Source organism: Parambassis ranga, chromosome 5, assembly GCF_900634625.1.
Source record: "Parambassis ranga chromosome 5, fParRan2.1, whole genome shotgun sequence".
Lineage (NCBI taxonomy): Eukaryota > Metazoa > Chordata > Actinopteri > Ambassidae > Parambassis > Parambassis ranga.
The window spans coordinates 7,643,597-7,661,141 of NC_041026.1; the positions used below are offsets into that span (position 1 = coordinate 7,643,597).

The 17,545-nt window shown below is 40.3% G+C and overlaps 1 long non-coding RNA gene across 1 annotated transcript; it reads left to right on the forward strand.

The window, feature by feature from the left end:
- The first annotated feature begins 16,714 nt into the window (after positions 1-16,714).
- Positions 16,715-17,276, forward strand: LOC114436688 (uncharacterized). Its single transcript, XR_003670709.1, has 4 exons — positions 16,715-16,742; positions 16,838-16,903; positions 16,992-17,051; positions 17,135-17,276. It is a non-coding gene; the product is annotated as an uncharacterized LOC114436688 (long non-coding RNA).
- Positions 17,277-17,545: the final 269 nt, after the last annotated feature.

Below are 17,545 nucleotides of genomic sequence, written 5' to 3' on the forward strand. Positions count from 1 at the left end.
TGTTTTATCACCAGGTGAGGGGGGTGGAACAGATGCTTTGTTTGCTCGGGGAAAGACATTGTGAAGGATGGGGCATCGACACGGTTTTTGAAGCCAAATAAAACAATGGATTGAGCCGAGCTTCAGTTTGTCATTTTTGGAACGTGTGTGAGTCAAGGAAGCGGAGCCCTGTTTTAATGGCAAAATTTAAAGAACATGAACGCCATAACATCGTCAAAAACCCTTGATCCGCTGAGATGATCGCTGGAATTGTGGACTGATAATGGATGAACTGTGGAGCGACAACGCATGGATGAATCTATGCCTGGATTTTATGAATGAAAGTTTGGAAACGGCCGCGCGCTTTGAACGTAGGAACGCAACCAGCAGACGGGAGGAGCCAGCCGCAGAGGGCAGTGAGTAAACAAAAGAGAAGATAATTAAGGCATGATGCATTATGAACTATAATCGTGAAGATACAGAATGACGGCTGAACACAAGAGAGTTGAAATGGACAATGAGTTAAAGACACTGAGCGCATCGCGCAGAGGGAAGTTGGGCGCATGCACGCGCAAAATGAATGAAGCCAGAGCGCTGATTGCTGAAAGTGGAGACGCTGGGAGGATTTTGAGTTGTGTGGAACAATTTAAAATGTCACTCAATTAATTTAAAGAAGCTCATGCTGCTGTCCAGGCACTTCTGCCTGCTGACAAAAAATATAATGAAAAAATAGACTGGTATCAGCCCAAAATGGAAATATTTGAAAAATTTCTGCAGGAAGTGGATACATGGAAAGCTGATACATCAGATCCTCAGATGCTTGTGGCACCTCAAGATAGTATATCCAATGTGTCTGAAAACTCTAAACAGTCCAAATGTTCAAAACAGCATCTTCATCAATATCTTCAGCTCGTTTAAAGATAGCTGCAGAGAAAGCTGCATTACAAGCCCGAATGTCTGCTTTAAAACAGAGACAAGCAGTGGAAATGGAAAAAAATATGCTACAAGCCAAATTGGAAAGAATGGAATTAGAAACAGACATAGCTGCATCTGATGCCAAATTAAAAGTTTTGGATAGTTTTTGTGGAAGTTCTGGAATTCAACCGACAGGACAGGATGGCATGAATAAATATATGGATTCCTACATGAAAGCAGTAGGTGCTTCAGAGGAAGCTGAATCCCCTGTACAATACCAAGAGTTAGGAGCTATACCTAAAACACCTCTTCAGAGGTTACTGATTCAGCCAACCAAACCAAATGGCTCTGATTCTTGCTCCAGCACAGGAACTGAGAGGACCGGATCCTTCAAGGAGTGTCAGTTCTGAAGACACTGACTCGACTACTCATACCAAAGAGCAATTGACGGTGATCCAGAAACAAAATGATATTGCTGATTTATTGATGTTACAGCATAAACATTCCTCTCCCCTCCAGACAAGTTCCAGTATTTGATGGTGATCCCTTAAGCTTTCAGACTTTTATGTGGGCATTTAAGCATGGCATTGAAAATAAAACCAGTAACAATGAAGACAGACTTTACTATCTTGAGCAATATACTAGTGGCTATCCTAGAGAATTAGTGAGGAGCTATTTCCATATGAAAACAAATGAAGGATATGCTGAAGCACAGAAACTATTGAAAATGCATTTTGGAGATGGAACAAAAATTGCAAATGCATACATAGAGAAAGCTCTTGGCTGGAACACTATTAAATCTGATGATGGACATGCATTACACGCCTATGCACTTTACCTCAGAGGATGTTGTAATGTTATGAAAGAATTGAAAAGTATGGAAGAACTGAACCTCGCATCAAATCTAAAGCTTATTATATCAAAACTGCCATACAAATTAAAGGAAAGGTGGAGGACTACAGCCTACAAACTCTTGGAGAAAAATCAACAAAGGGCTACATTCTCTGACCTTGTCACCTTCATTGAAAGGCAAGCCCATATTCTACAAGACCCCATTTTTGGCGACATTCAAGATTCTGGGCCTAAAAGAACCACTGCAAAAGGTAACCAGCAGCAACAAATGACAGAGTTCAAACAAAAAGCTAAATTCAAAGGTAAAAGTAGCAGCTTTGCCATAGCAATTGGAATGAAGAATGGTAACGTTTTAAGTCCAGAAATAAACCAGCACCCCAACAAACAGTTAACCAAAGCACATAATAACAACTGTTGCATTTGCAATACAGGCAGTCACCAGATGGATGAATGTGAAATGTTGAAGACTCAGCCACATGATGCTAAGGTGGAATTGCTGAGGAAAAATGGGACCTGCTTTGGCTGTCTAAACAGAGGTCACATGAGCAAAACCTGTAAAAGGAGGATGACATGCCAGCATTGCCAAGGAAAACACCCCAGCATACTACACATCGAAAAACCTGCTGAAGATAAGCAAACTGTCAGCAGAAGCTGTGTAGCCATGGGAAAGGAAGAAGATATTGGGGCTGGTAAAGATTCTAAATTATCAATAGTTCCTGTACAGGTGAAAATGGCTAAAGGCAACAAAACAATCCTAACCTATGCTTTTCTTGACCCAGGTAGCACAGCAATGTTTTGTACTTAGAATCTTATGAGGCAACTAAATTCCACAGGCAGAAAGACCAAAGTTATCCTGCAAACAATGGGTCAAAATAAACCAGTCAATAGTTTTGAAATAACTGGGCTACAGGTTGGCAATTTGGATGGAAACAAGTTTATTGATTTACCTAAAACATACACTCAAATAAAGATACCAGTGACAAAGGAAAACATTCTTTCACAAAAGGATCTCAGCAGGTGGCCTTACCTGAAGGAGATACTGCTACAAGAAATTGATGCAGACGTGGAACTCCTAATTGGAGTAGATGTTCCCAAGGCAATGGAGCCCTGGCAAATTATAAATAGTCAAGGCAATGGTCCCTATGCTGTGAGAACTCTTTTAGGATGGGTGGTAAATGGACCACTCACTGCATCTTCAGCTGTGGATAAATATGGTAGGCCGGTGGCATCAGTAAATCGCATTGGACTGGAAATACTAGAGAGCCTTCTTGTAACTCAGTATCACCATGACTTCCCAGAGAAGGAGTATGAGGAAAAACCCCAAATGTCAGCCAAAGGCCGCAAATTCATGCAGCTAGTATCAAGTGCAGCCACACTCAAAAATGATCACTATTACTTACCACTGCCACTTCGTAATAGAGATGTTACTATGCCAAACAACTACCAAGTGGCTGAGCAACGAGCACATTACCTCGCTAAGAAATTCAAGAAAGATGCTGCTTATGCAGAGGAATACAAGACCTTCATGAATGATGTAATTGCTAAGGGCTATGCTGAGAAGGTGCCATTGAAGGATCTCCACCAAAATAATGGCAAGGTGTGGTACATACCCCACCATGGGGTTTACCACAAATGCAAAAAAACAATCAGAGTGGTGTTTGATTGCACAGCTTCATATAAAGGAACATCACTCAACAATCAGCTCCTTCAAGGGCCTGACCTTTCCAACTCACTGCTGGGTGTACTGCTAAGATTCCGCCAGGAACACATTGCTATTATGGCAGACATTGAAGGTATGTTCCACCAAGTTCGTGTAAATGAAGAGGACTCAAACCTTCTCCGATTTCTGTGGTGGCCTGATGGGGACACAAGACAAAGGTTAGAGCAGTACAGAATGACAGTTCATCTGTTCGGAGCCATCTCCTCTCCAAGCTGTGCTAATTTTGCTCTGCAAAAGACAGCAAATGACAATAAGGACAAATTTGATGCACTGACAGTCAGCACTATCATCTCAAACTTTTATGTTGATGACTGTCTTAAATCAATCTCAACCGAAGAACAAGCTATCAAGCTTGTTAAAAATCTCAGTGCATTGTGTGCCAAAGGAGGCTTCAAGCTAACGAAATGGGTTAGCAACAACCGTGCCGTTTTGGCTGCCATTCCAGATGAACACAAGGCCAAGCAGATCAAAGAACTTGACCTCGACAGAGAAAAACTGCCTGTAGAAAGAGCTCTTGGGATGCACTGGAACATTGAAAATGACTCATTTGGATTCCAGATTGCAATCAAGACTAGATCTCTCACAAGACGAGCTGTACTTTCAACTGTTAGCTCAGTATATGATCCACTAGGGTTTGTAGCTCCCTTTATATTGAAAGCTAAACAGATCCTCCAAGCTCTCTGCCAGGCTAAATGTGGATGGGATAAAATAATTCCCAGTGAATTTTCCAAACCATATGAAAGATGGCTGTCTGAACTCATTCTGTTAAAAAAACCTGCAAATCAAAAGATGTTGGAAACCAGTGGATTTTGGCCAAGTAGAAGAAGCCCAGTTGCATCAGTTCTGTGATGCCAGTGAGCAAGGTTATGGCACTGCCAGCTATCTTAGATTGGTAAACAGTTGTGGAACAGTTCATGCTGCTCTGGTGATGGGAAAGTCCAGGGTTACACCACTTAAAAAGATGACTATTCCCCGTCTTGAACTGACAGCAGCTACCTTGGCAGTGCGAATTGACAGGATGTTACAATCAGAATTACAGGTGCAACTTCAACCATCCATTTTTTGGACTGACAGCCAATCTGTACTTAAATACATTGCTAATCAAACCAGAAGATTCCACACCTTTGTAGCTAACAGACTCGCTGTAATCCATGATCTATCAAATGTGACCCAGTGGAGGTATGTTAACTCAAAACAAAACCCAGCAGATGATGCTTCTCGTGGATTAAACATTGAGGCCTTCCTAAAGTCGAAGAGATGGCTCCACGGACCAGAATTTCTGAAAGAGGAAGTATCTCAGTGGCCACAGAACTCAGACCAAACGTCACAAAGTCTTCTGTCTCCAGATGATCCTGAAGTGAGAAAGGATGTAACTGTAAACATGATTAATATTGAAGAAAAGGATCCAACTAGCAAACTGATTGAGCATTACTCGGATTGGAACAGCCTCAAACGGACTGTAGCATGGATGCTGAAGCTAAAACAGCTTCTCTTAGACATTGCTGGAAAACAAAAGATGACACCTTTTGATGCACGGCTGTGCAATGGAAAGGCACTAAAGGAACGGGTTGCAAAGCTAAATGTGACACTCAGTAAAAATCTAACTTTGGATGACATAGAAAAGGCTGAAAAAGCCATAGTGGCACATGAGCAGCAGCGATACTTCCCACTGGATATCGCCCTCCTGGAAAGGCAGCCCCATTATGAAGATGGATTCAATCCTAGATCACGGGATATTGAGAGTTGGGGGAAGGATTAACAAATCAGCTATGCCATCAAGCATTAAGAATCCTATGATATTGTCGAAAAAATCCCACATATCAAATATCATTCTAAGACACATACATAAGGAAGTAGGTCATTCTGTAAGAAACTACATGCTTTCCAAATTAGGACAAAAATTTTGGATGCCTTCTGCTAATTCCACACCACGTAAGGTAATCAGAAACTGCATTTTTTGCAGAAGAATGCAATCTAAAGTGGGAGAGCAAAAAATGGCTGATCTCCCCCAGGATCGTGTGACTCCAGATTTGCCACCTTTCACTTCAGTTGGCATGGACTATTTCGGCCCTTTTGAAATAAAACGAGGCAGAACAACTGTGAAACGGTGGGGAGTAATCTTTACTTGTCTGACTAGTCGGGCAGTCCATCTTGAAGTGGCGAGTAGTTTGGACACCAACTCCTGCATTAATGCTGTACGTCGTTTCATGTGCCGCAGAGGCTCTGTAAAGATGATTAGATCTGACCAAGGTACAAACTTCATCAGTGCACAAAAGGAGCTTAAACAGTCTCTAAAAGAACTGAATCATGACATAATACAAAAAAATTGCTTCAAGAAGGAATTGAATGGACATTTAATCCTGCGGCAAGTGCTCACCATGGAGGAGTATGGGAAAGACTTATTAAGTCACTCAAAAAGATTTTGTGCTCTGTGGTAAAAGAACAGGTTCTGGATGATGAAGCCCTGCAAACTGCATTATGCGAAGTAGAAGCAATATTAAATGACAGACCAATCACCACAGTAACCAAGGATTTAAATGACTTGGAACCTCTGACACCAAACCATCTACTTTAACTAAAAACTAATACTGTCATGCCACCAGGACTGTTCAAGAGGGAGGACATATACTCTAGAAGAAGATGGAGACAAGTACAGTATATAGCAGACCTATTTTGGAGAAGGTGGGTTAGAGAATACCTCCCAATCATGCAACAGCGAAACAAGTGGAATAATACCAAAAGAAACTTCCTACCTGGAGACCTTGTCATCATTGTGGATGAGATGGCTCCCAGGAATTCCTGGGTGCTCGGACGAATTCTTAAGACCCAACCTGGACGTAAAGGACTAGTCCGCAGTGTCTTAGTGAAAACAAAAACAAGCGTGCTGCAAAGACCTATCAACAAAGTATGCCTGCTTCTGGAGGCCGAAGAATAGAGATATGACAAAAATGGACTTTGATTTATGGACTTATATTTTGGTATCATGAAAATGAAATATTGTTTTAGGTATTAGCATTGGCTCAATTAGGGGCTGGAGTGTTAGAGCCATTTATTTATGTTCTTTATTTACGTTTTCTATATCGATAGAATGAAGTCTAGTAATTGGCAAAGCGACGTCAAATTAGGATCAGCTGTTTTATCACCAGGTGAGGGGGGTGGAACAGATGCTTTGTTTGCTCGGGGAAAGACATTGTGGAGGATGGGGCATCGACACGGTTTTTGACCTCACGTAAACTTTATTTAATTTTGTGGAATCAAATTGAAGCCAAATAAAACAATGGATTGAGCTAAGCTTCAGTTTGTCATTTTTGGAACGTGTGTGAGTCAAGGAAGCGGAGCCATGTTTTAATGGCAAAATTTAAAGAACATGAACGCCATAACACTCCCGGTTTCCCTGAATGCCCTATGATCCATACTGATGTCGCCTTTTGCTTGTCTTTTTTCCACAGAACTTTGAGGACAACAATCCGACCATGAAGGAGGCAGTGTCCTCCTTTATGTGTCATAACATTGATACACAGGAGCGTTTTTACGCCTTACACAAAAACCTCGGCCGGGCAAAGTCCCTAAGGGAGGTATTTGTGCGGCTGTCCGTAAGGTAAGCCTCCGTGGAAGAACTAAACGATGGAGATGGCTCCCCATCCACCTCTGGAGTGAAGAGGGCCAGGGAGTCATCTCCTGAGGCGGAGGAGCACCCAGCCAAGGTAACTCACTTGTGTGCAGCTGATGGAACATGCTGCAAGCCAATAAATGTTATCATGTCAGGTCAAAACATGTCCTTCTTTTCTTAGAGCACACAGAATTCCCCAGCCAAAAACCTGCAAACCTGGCAAAAAAGGTGAAGGAGAGGGTGGGCCTCTCACCCAAGATGCCCTTCTCACCTACAAAGAGATACCTGAGGCCGAGGGTCATCCTGAAAGACCTTTTTAACCAGGCTGGAAAGAGTTTTTTAAATATATAAAAAAAATAAAAGTTTCCATGAATGTAAATACTTATTAATGAAATTCGTGTTTTTGATAGATTTTAAGTTTCCTTTATTGTAAATATTTATTCATGAAATTTGTGTTTTTAATAGAGTTTAAGTTTCCTTTATTGTAAATATTTATTAATGAAATATGTGTTTTTAATAGATTTTAACTTTCCTTTATTGTAAATATTTATTAATGAAATGTGTGTTTTTAATAGAGTTTAAGTTTCCTTTATTGTAAATATTTATTAATGAAATGTGTGTTTTTAATAGAGTTTAAGTTTCCTTTATTGTAAATATTTATTAATGAAATAATTGTTCTTTTATATGTTACTTACATTGTACATAATTTTAATACAAAGTTTCGCCCAACTGACTGTGTCTGAGACTTTTTTTAACACACAACATATGCAATAAAAGGGATGGTTTATAAAACGTGGAAAAGCAGTCTAGGTGGGCCCAAGTGGAAGACAATACAGGTAAGCCATGAAGGTAAAAACATACATACAAACCTGATGTGGAGTATCCAAAGTCTGCTGATGGCAGCACTGAGCTAACCCACATCAAATCCCCCAAGTGTCAGGGTTTGAGTGGAGAGGACACAGGCACTCTCCACTCAAACCCTGACACCTGGGGGATTTGATGTGGGTTAGCTCAGTGCTACTTTGTACAAAAGTTGGCAATACAGGTAAGTCATTGAAGTAAAACATACATACAAACCTGATGTGGAGTGTGCTCAATGTAACACTGAGCTAACCCAGGGCAGGGCAGATGATCACAAAAGGCAGGAAACACAGAACTGCTCTGCTTTGTGACAAACTCACAGGATTCAATCACCAGGGGGGCTTCTACATGTGTGCCAGGTTTGATGTGTCTGGGTCAAAAATCGTGGCTTTTGTGGGCCTTAAAATGCTGTGAGGGTGCAGAAATCTGACGGAACTGTGCCAAACCTGATTTACCATATTTCCAGCAATTTCTCAGCAATTTGACACACAGGCACCAAATTCACAGGACTCAATCAGAAGAAGGCCTTATACATGTGTACCAAGTTTGAAGTGTCTGGGTCAAAAAATGAGCATTTTTTTGGCCTGAATATCACCTAATTTGATGAAACTGTCCTTGTTCTGATTTGCAACACATTTCCAGCAATTTCTCAGCAATGCTTTGCATGACAGGTTCCAATTTGTAGTATGTTCATCGCAGGCATAGGTGCTTACTATGTACCAAGTTTGGAGTCACTGCTGCCTTTCCTTATTCAAACGTCAAAGGTCACGTGTGTATATATCTCTACATAAGGCCTCATAATTCATAAAAAATCACTTCCTCTTGGAATGTTATGCTGATTTTGCACTATGTTGCACAGTTTCAAGGACTGATTAAGATTTAACTTGTTCCAGCTCATTAGCCAGTTTCTAAAGCTAAGTAGCTAACTGAGTGGAGTAAAAACATGAAACTTTGCAGACATGTCCAGGGCCAGGAGTTCTGATGTTCTGAGCCAATTTTGGAGGTGTTTGGCCATTCTGTGTCTGAATGGCGCAGGCTTGAATGTGGAAAAGCGGCAACGCTTGATTGGCCGCCATTTGGAGGGCGAAGGTCCGACAGCCACCCAACTGCCAATCTGCTCAGCCAGAGCCCCCGAACAACATATTAAAATTTCAGCCACGTGCGACATCCGCAAAGGTTCGAGGCCCATACTGGCCTGTCTGACCCGACGGCCTGTGTTTCTAAGAACCTCACACCCATTTGGCTGCTGGGAAATTTGGCCTATTTTGTGCCATTGACCTGATTTTCACATATGTGATTCAAACATTTTCATGAGGTGCAGAAATCTGACGGCAGATGTCCCATGTCTGATTTGCAACACATTTCCAGCAATTTCTCAGCAATACTTTGACACACAGGCACCAAATTCACAGGACACAATCAGAGGAAGGCAGAAAAATGGGGATTTTGGAGGCCTGAATAGCACTAAATTTGATGAAAGTGTCCCTGTTCTGATTTGCAACACATTTCCAGCAATTTCTCACCAACGCTCTGCATGACAGGTTCAAAACTGTAGTATGTTCATCACAGGGAGTGGTACTAACCATGTACCTAGTTTGGAGTCACTGCTGCCTTTTCTTATCCAAAGGTCAAAGGTCACACGTATATAGCTATACAAGTGAAAATCACTTCCTCTTGGAATTTTATGCTGATTTTGGACTATGTTGCACAGTTTCAAGCACTGATTAAGATTCACCTTGTTGCAGCTCAATAGATGTTTGCTAAAGCTAAGTAGCTAACAGAGTGGCCTAGAGCCACAAAACTTCACAAACATGTCCAGGAGTGGATGTTGAAGTTGTGAGCCAAATTTGAAGGTATTTGTCTTGTACGTGTCCAAAATGTGATGGACAGACTTGGGACACTCTAAAGCAGGTTTGTGAACCTCCACTGGGAATTGGGACACTTGGGGAGTGTCTCAACTCTGCTGACAATAGCACTGCGTTAACCCACAATAACAGGTTTGAAAAACCCATTGAATTTCAATGGGAGGTTCACAAACCTGATTTAGAGTGTCCTACATCTGCCTATCAGATCCGGGACACTCCAAGTGTCCCAATCCCCATTTTAGGTTCACAAACCTGATTTGGAGTGTCCTACATCTGCCTATCAGATCTGTACACTCCAAGTGTCCCAATCCCCATTGGAGGTTCACAAACCTGATTTGGAGTGTCCCAAGCCTGCCTATCATATCCAGGACACTCCAAGTGTCCCAATTCCCATTGGAGCTTCACAAACCTGATTTGGAGTGTCCCAATCCTGCCTATCATATCCGGGACACTCCAAGTGTCCTAATTCATATTGGAGGTTCACAAACCTGATTTGGAGTGTCCCAAGCCTGCCTATCATATCCGGGAAGCATTGAGAACCTGCACAGAAAGCAGAGACACATACACACAACAAACTAGTACCGGCACGTAACACTGATAACACAGGTAAGTATTTTATACCTCCCAAACACACACAGAAACCATTCAAACAATATTTCTGTCATTTACTCAGTTTAAACATTATTTTTAACAAACGGTAGTCAGCTGACTAGAAGCCCGCGACTCTCTGATATTTAAAGGGCAGAGAAACGCCGGCACGCTTTGCCTGCCCACTTCCTCATCAGGACGTCGCGTGACACCGCGTCGCGCCCGTGAGTGTTGCGCAGTGTAAGTATATGTGTATGGAGTTATGAGTAAAGCCACCAAGTGTGAACCCTTGATTGCTGCAGATATTACGGTGAATACTGGCGAAGTTTTAGAGAAGGAAAATATGTAGACGGAGCATGAGTGAGTAATTAACTGCTGTTCTAAACACAGTGGCACACTGCTGCGATGTTGACAGACAGCAGGCTTATCTGTGCCATCTGTGCACTAGACTCCTTGGTGAGACTCTGCAGTTAGCTTGTTATCTAGCTAGCAATGTATAGATGATGTATCACAGAAACATTCACCCCATCACAGCAAATCTTTTATTGGCAGCTACTGCTAACTCAGCACAATCAATAAATCAATGAAAGTAGTGAATTTTCCCTTTACACAGTTACTTTTGGTCACAGCCACAAATAAACCAGCATTCTGCCACAAAGTGAGGACATGTATAGATTCTACACTCTGGTTAAATATGTGTGCAAAAGACAGGAAACATAACCTTGTGAAACTGCTGTGGGCAGAGCTGCTGTCTAAAGTTGGAGGGGCACAAAGGAAGGAAGAGTCTATACTCAGAAGGTGATGTAGGTCAGACATTTTGAGCTCACATTTTAAGGAAACATCACTTCTGTCTTCAGCATTATAATTATGAATAGATAGAACACTTTGTTCAGTTGTGCTGGATGTGAGGATGGGGCACACTTTGCTCTGTGTGCTGGACTTATTCTGTAAGTACATTTCTGACTTGTTCCTGAAGAGTGTTTCTGAGCAGACTGGTGTCTTTATGAACGTCGGCTGCTGATATGTCTCTGTTTTACACTGAAGTACTGCTGGATTTGGCTCCACACATCTACATTGTGTATATATAGTGTTTTAATGTTGTGATTGATCATTTTCTTTTGGTTTGATGATGTCTGATGAGGTTTTAATCTTTATTTCAGTGTTCAGCACACTCCTCTACAGACACACTGAAGGTGACAAATTATACTTCGTCTTTATTTTTCTCTTCATTTGTATATTACTGTTTATCAACTTCTCAGTGTTTTATATTATATTGTGTATTAGATTGATGATTAATTTGATCACTAATTACTAATCTAATTTTTGCCTCTTTTCCTGGCCATTATTTTATCTGTGTTGGTGCACACAGACTATTTTTCTCAAAAATTAAACCCTTACATCAAGAAATGCATGGTTATATGTTGTTATAGCTATGATATTAAAAATGTAGTATTATAATAGGAGTTAATAAAATACCATTTTAAACTGCTGCTACACAAAAACTAATAATGCATCAAACTCAAAATATTGGCTAATCTTTGACATATCCATGATAGATATAAATATAATGCCTCAGCCACCTAGCTTTTGTTTTGTTGAAAATAACTCATTTTTTGTGTTTTCTTCATAACAAAATACTGTGACATAAAGTAATGTAACTGGCATTCAAAGGGTTAAATTCCTCAAAATGATTTAATGTTTGGTAGTTTTTAGCAGGGCTGAAGTTGTTTAACATATTTATGTAGAAAAAAGTAAGAAAAAATATTACTCTGTTAAGTTGTTATAACAGTTTTTTAATTTTATGACACAAAAGTGTAGTAATTTAGGGTGACGCCTGAGGGTTAAATATATATTTTGTAATATAACCTCCAACAGAGATTCAACATCCACAAACATGTGGTTGATGTCAAGGACACTTTATCTATAGTTATATTCAGTCTGTGTGTTTGACCCTAGATTCATCCTGATGATGTAAATACAGTTTAAAAGTTTCATAGCTTTATTTTTTATTTTTGTTATGCATAACATTAGTTATTTTAAGATGTACCACAGCACAACACGCATTCACATAATTATCATAGAGTTTAGTACTGAAACAAATAACATGTTGTGTTTAATCTCTTTTGTATTCTAACTGGGTGTTTTTGATTTGAACAGGTTCCATGAAGGCCTCTGTGATCCTGGACCACAGCTGGACTGAGATATTCTCTGGTGAGAAGATCACCCTCAGATGTGACATTCAGGGAGCTGAAGGAAATCAGTGGACGTATGAATGGAGACGAGGCGAGTTAGACTTTCATTCAACACACAGTAAACACAGGTCCATCAGAGTTTATGGGTCTGACAGTGGAGAATACAGCTGTCGGGGTAGAAACTACACATTAAGTGAAGCCCTCAGATTGACTGTATCAGGTAAGCTGATCATCTTTAATCCATATAAAAGTGCTGAATTAGGTCAAATCTAACCAACAATTTAAGTGCTACTAAATACACACTAAGTATTGTGCTGCATGTCTTCCTGTTTTCACAACAGTGTCTGAAAAGAATGAAGAGCAAAGATTTTTCTGCAGTAATTCATACTTTAACCATTTACTGTTTACTGTTTGACTGTTTTTTACTGACTGTTTCATTTTTTCTTCCTCACAGCAGATAGTCCTCGGGCCTCACTGAGAGCAGACAAGACAGTCATACCAGCAGGGGGCAGCGTAACACTGACCTGCTCTGTGGACGTCTCTTCAGGGTGGAAGTACGTCTGGTACAGACGTGCCTCAGTGTATTCTAAAGTTCAAACCATATATCGTCAATCAGACACTGTCAGTGTTTCAGAGGGAGGAATATATGAGTGCATTGGAAGAAGAGGAGACCCGGTGTTCTTCACAGAGTACAGCAATGAAGTCACCATTAAGGAAACTGGTGAGTTTAATAATTAGTTCTGAAATGAAACAACATGAACTTTTCAAATGTTTCATGTGTTTGTGGAGTAAACCTGTCTGTCTCTCTTCAGAAGTGGACAGAGGAATATTAACAATGTTGAGCTGTTGGACTAATGAAAAACAATCACTGGAATTTATTGAATGAAATGAAATGATTTCAACATAAAATGTAATCAGAGTAAATACTGGGACACCAAACCACAGCACTTTGTTACAGAGTTCAGCTGTTAAAAGATCAATATGATAAGAAATATTTAAGGTTATCACACTGTCTGCTGACTGACTGGATGTTTCTATGTGAACAGTTCCCAGTGTCACTCTGCAGCACAGCTGGCCTCAGATATTCATTGATGAGACGATCATCCTCAGATGTGACATTCAGGGAGTTGAAGGACGTCAGTGGACGTATGAATGGACACATGAGAGGTCCAACATTCCTTCAACATCCAATGAATACAGAATCAACAGAGCTTCCTCTGCTGACAGTGGAGAATACAGATGTCGGGGCAGGAAAGAGAATTTATACACATTGTGGAGTTATGCCTTCACATTGACTGTATCAGGTAAGATGGACATCTTTTATCCAGAATAAAGGGTCATGTTCTGTAATGATTTCATGTAAATATAACTAAAACCAACAAAATGATTTTAATCCAGTAAATCCATTATTCTTTACTGGAGGTGAATTCATTTATATTTGGAGATCATGATGTAACAGATTTTCTTTACTCATTCATACTCTAATTTTTAACTTGTTTTATTTGTCTTATAAACTTAACTGCAGATAAACCTCAGGCCTCAGTGAATGCAGACAAGACGGTCCTACCAGCAGGGGGCAGTGTGACTCTGACCTGCTCTGTGAAACAGTCCTCTGGATGGAAATACTTCTGGTACAGAGATCAGAAATCCTCTGAACCTCTGACCGCACAGGAGGCTGTTTCACTTTCAGACCAACAAATCAGAGTCTCAAAGGAAGGAGAGTACTGGTGCAGAGGAGGAAGAGGAGGAAGAGGAGGAGACCCACTTTACTACACAGAGTACAGCCAATCAGTGAAGATCAACACACTTGGTGAGTTGTATGTAACACACAATGTCTGCTGTGATCTTGTATCAGGATGAATCAAATATGAACAGATATGAACTTGTTGTGTTGTTTCAAAGCTTCAATCAGACCTGTTGTGACTCTGCAACCTAACTGGACTCAGATATATGAAGGAGAGAAGATCAGTGTCAGATGTGAGATCCAAGGAGGAGACACTGAGTGGGGTTATGAATGGAAAGCACCAGAATCCAACAAACCTTCAAATCAGAATGAGTACAGGATTAGTTCTGCTTCTTCATCACACAGTGGAGCCTACAGCTGTAAGGGCTACATGAACAATGAACATACAACAACAGAGTGGAGTGATCCAGTCAGACTGACAGTATCTGACAGTAAGAGTTATTTTATTGATAAAACTCTAAATCTGACAGTCTGTTTTAACATCATCTCTTTCCAACAGTTAAACCCCGACCTGTCCTCACTGTGTCTCCATCATGGCTGAGTCCTGGAGCCTCAGTAACTCTGAGCTGTGAGGTTGAACATCCACCTGCAGGATGGAGGTTCTACTGGTACAAAGCTGTTCCTGGTCTGTCAAAGAACTCTTGGTCTTACAGCTATGAGCTGCTGCCTGGTAGCACTGATGGGACTGCACAGGATTCCTACATCATTCATGGACAGACACACACAGCAGCATATGTGTGCAGAGCTGGAAGAGGAGACCCAGAGTAACACTCTGATTACAGTGACCCAAAGTTTGTCTGGTCTGCAGGTCAGTTTGATTCTGTCCTCTCAGTAAGAAGAATTTATTCTGTCACTGTGATTCCTCTGTTTATTGAGAGAATCAGAATGAGCTGGTTGTGTGTCATTTTTTCATCGTGTCATTTTTGTGTTCTTACTTTGTTCCTTTGACACGTTTTGTTTTTCAGGTTTTCATCCAGCAGCGTCTCTCACAGTGAATCCTGACAGAGTCCAACACTTCACCCCTGAGTCTGTCTCACTGACCTGTGAGGGAAACTCTACTGAGTGGAGAGTGAGGAAGTTCCCTGATGAAGGACGTCTGTCATCCTGTTCTAACTGGAGAACAATGACTGGATCCACATGTAACATCAACACATCACAGTCTGACACTGGTGTGTACTGGTGTGAGTCTGCATCAGGAGAGTTCAGCAAAACAGTCAACATCACTGTACATGGTATAATACATAATTTTATTATATTTAAATCATCTTAAACATCTTATATAACTCTACATCATATATGTTTCACTTTATGCTATGTTAAATAATTGTATGTGAGAAAACAGATTGTTTCTTCTTTGTTGTGTAGATGTAATGTAAACATCTTCAGTCTTTATTTGAGTCAGTCTGGATTTTGAATTAGAAAAAATCAATAATGAAATGATGAAATCATCAAAACAAGCTCGATATGATTTATAGGAGTTTGTATAAAGCTGCTGTTTATGTGTCAACAATGTTAAAATGTCTTTTTATGGTCTGTATCAGCTGATCTCTGACTGACGTCCTCTTTACAGGTTATTATGGTCTTATCCTGGAGAGTCCTGTCAATAGTGTGACTGAAGGAGACTCTGTTACTCTTGGCTGCAGACTGAGAGGACAAAACAAACTTTCCAATGTGTTTTTCTATCACAATGACAAACTTGTTCAAAGTGATACCAGAGGGGAGCTGAATATCTCTGCAGTGTCAGAGTCACATGAAGGTTTCTACAGGTGTGAACATTCAGGAAAGAAGTCACCTCAGAGCTGGATGTCAGTGAAAGGTGAGTAAAATTAAGACATATTTACATGGATATTCTACTGAAAGTGTATTTATTAAAGTGTATTACACTTATTGTGCATTATCTGCAGCTGTGATCGGGCTGAGCTCTTCTCTTGCTGTGCTTTTGATCATTGGACCAATTATTGGAATCATCCTCGTTGTTCTCCTGACCTCTTTGTGTTTCTACAGAAAATGCAAAGGTGAGACCTTTTATTCATGTGGTTAGAAGATTCATTCAAACACACGCAGATGTAATATTGAGGTCATAAATTGTAAAACAATTTAACAACATGATAATTTTTTGTTAATAACAGGTTCTTCTGCAGAGCAGACAGTGAACCAGGAAGTAAACCAACATCAGATATACTCCTCTCTTCTCCACAGTCAGTGTTTCATCTGGTTCTGAATGTTGTCACAGATATTTATTAGATGTATTCATGCTGCTGCAGCTTTAATACTGTTCAATAACAACATTTAATAAAAACATGAAGACGTTTAAATGAGTGTGACAGATGTGAGGTGACTCATTTAATGTTTCACTGTCCTGTAGGTGACCTTTGTGTCTATGAGACTATCAGAGGAGCTGAAGGCTCTGGAAATGGTACAGTACACACTTTGATTGACATGGAGCAGGTTAAAGGTATAATAATTATAGAATCACTGTGAAACTCAGTACTCACATTAATGTTATTTCAGGTCAGCCTGAAGAAGATTACTATAATGCTTCATATCTGATTCAGCTCAAAGCTCTGGACAGCAGGAGTGAGTATATAAAAATATGAGACGTTACATTGATACTAAAATACAGAGAGAATCATTATTTTATATATGATTGATATCATGATAACAGGACAACATGTTGACCCAGAAGAGTCACTGTCTGACTACAGTAATGTGAATCCAAACACAGGTAATATTCTTCATATACAGTCAGAGCTCATGTTCCAAAGACAGTATTTTAAACTGAGACTGTTTGCTGTGATTTTATTTCAGGTCCATGAAGAGACGTTCATCATCAACAAACAAAGAGAAGCACAGATGGCAGCATGAAGTCAATGACTAGCTGTCTGTTTTAAGCTTGATAACAGAACATGTTTCAGTGCTGGCCTGCTTTAGATTGTTTCCCATGTTATAAAGAAGAAGTTCTTTTTTTGTTCATCCTCATGTTCTCCTGTTTTGAGAGCAGAAACTTCAGGTTATAGTGTTGTCATTTGTCATGTCTCAAGAGAGACTGCTTGTTGTAAGTTGATTTCTTTGAGCTGCAGCTTTCTTTACATGTGAAGAATCATGAGTTGAAAGATCTTCTGTGTGTGATGCTGTCTGACAAAGGTTTGTTTGAGGCTCCTCCTACAGATGGACTCTCTGTCGTAAATGTGGATATCATGCAAGAGCACAACCAGACGA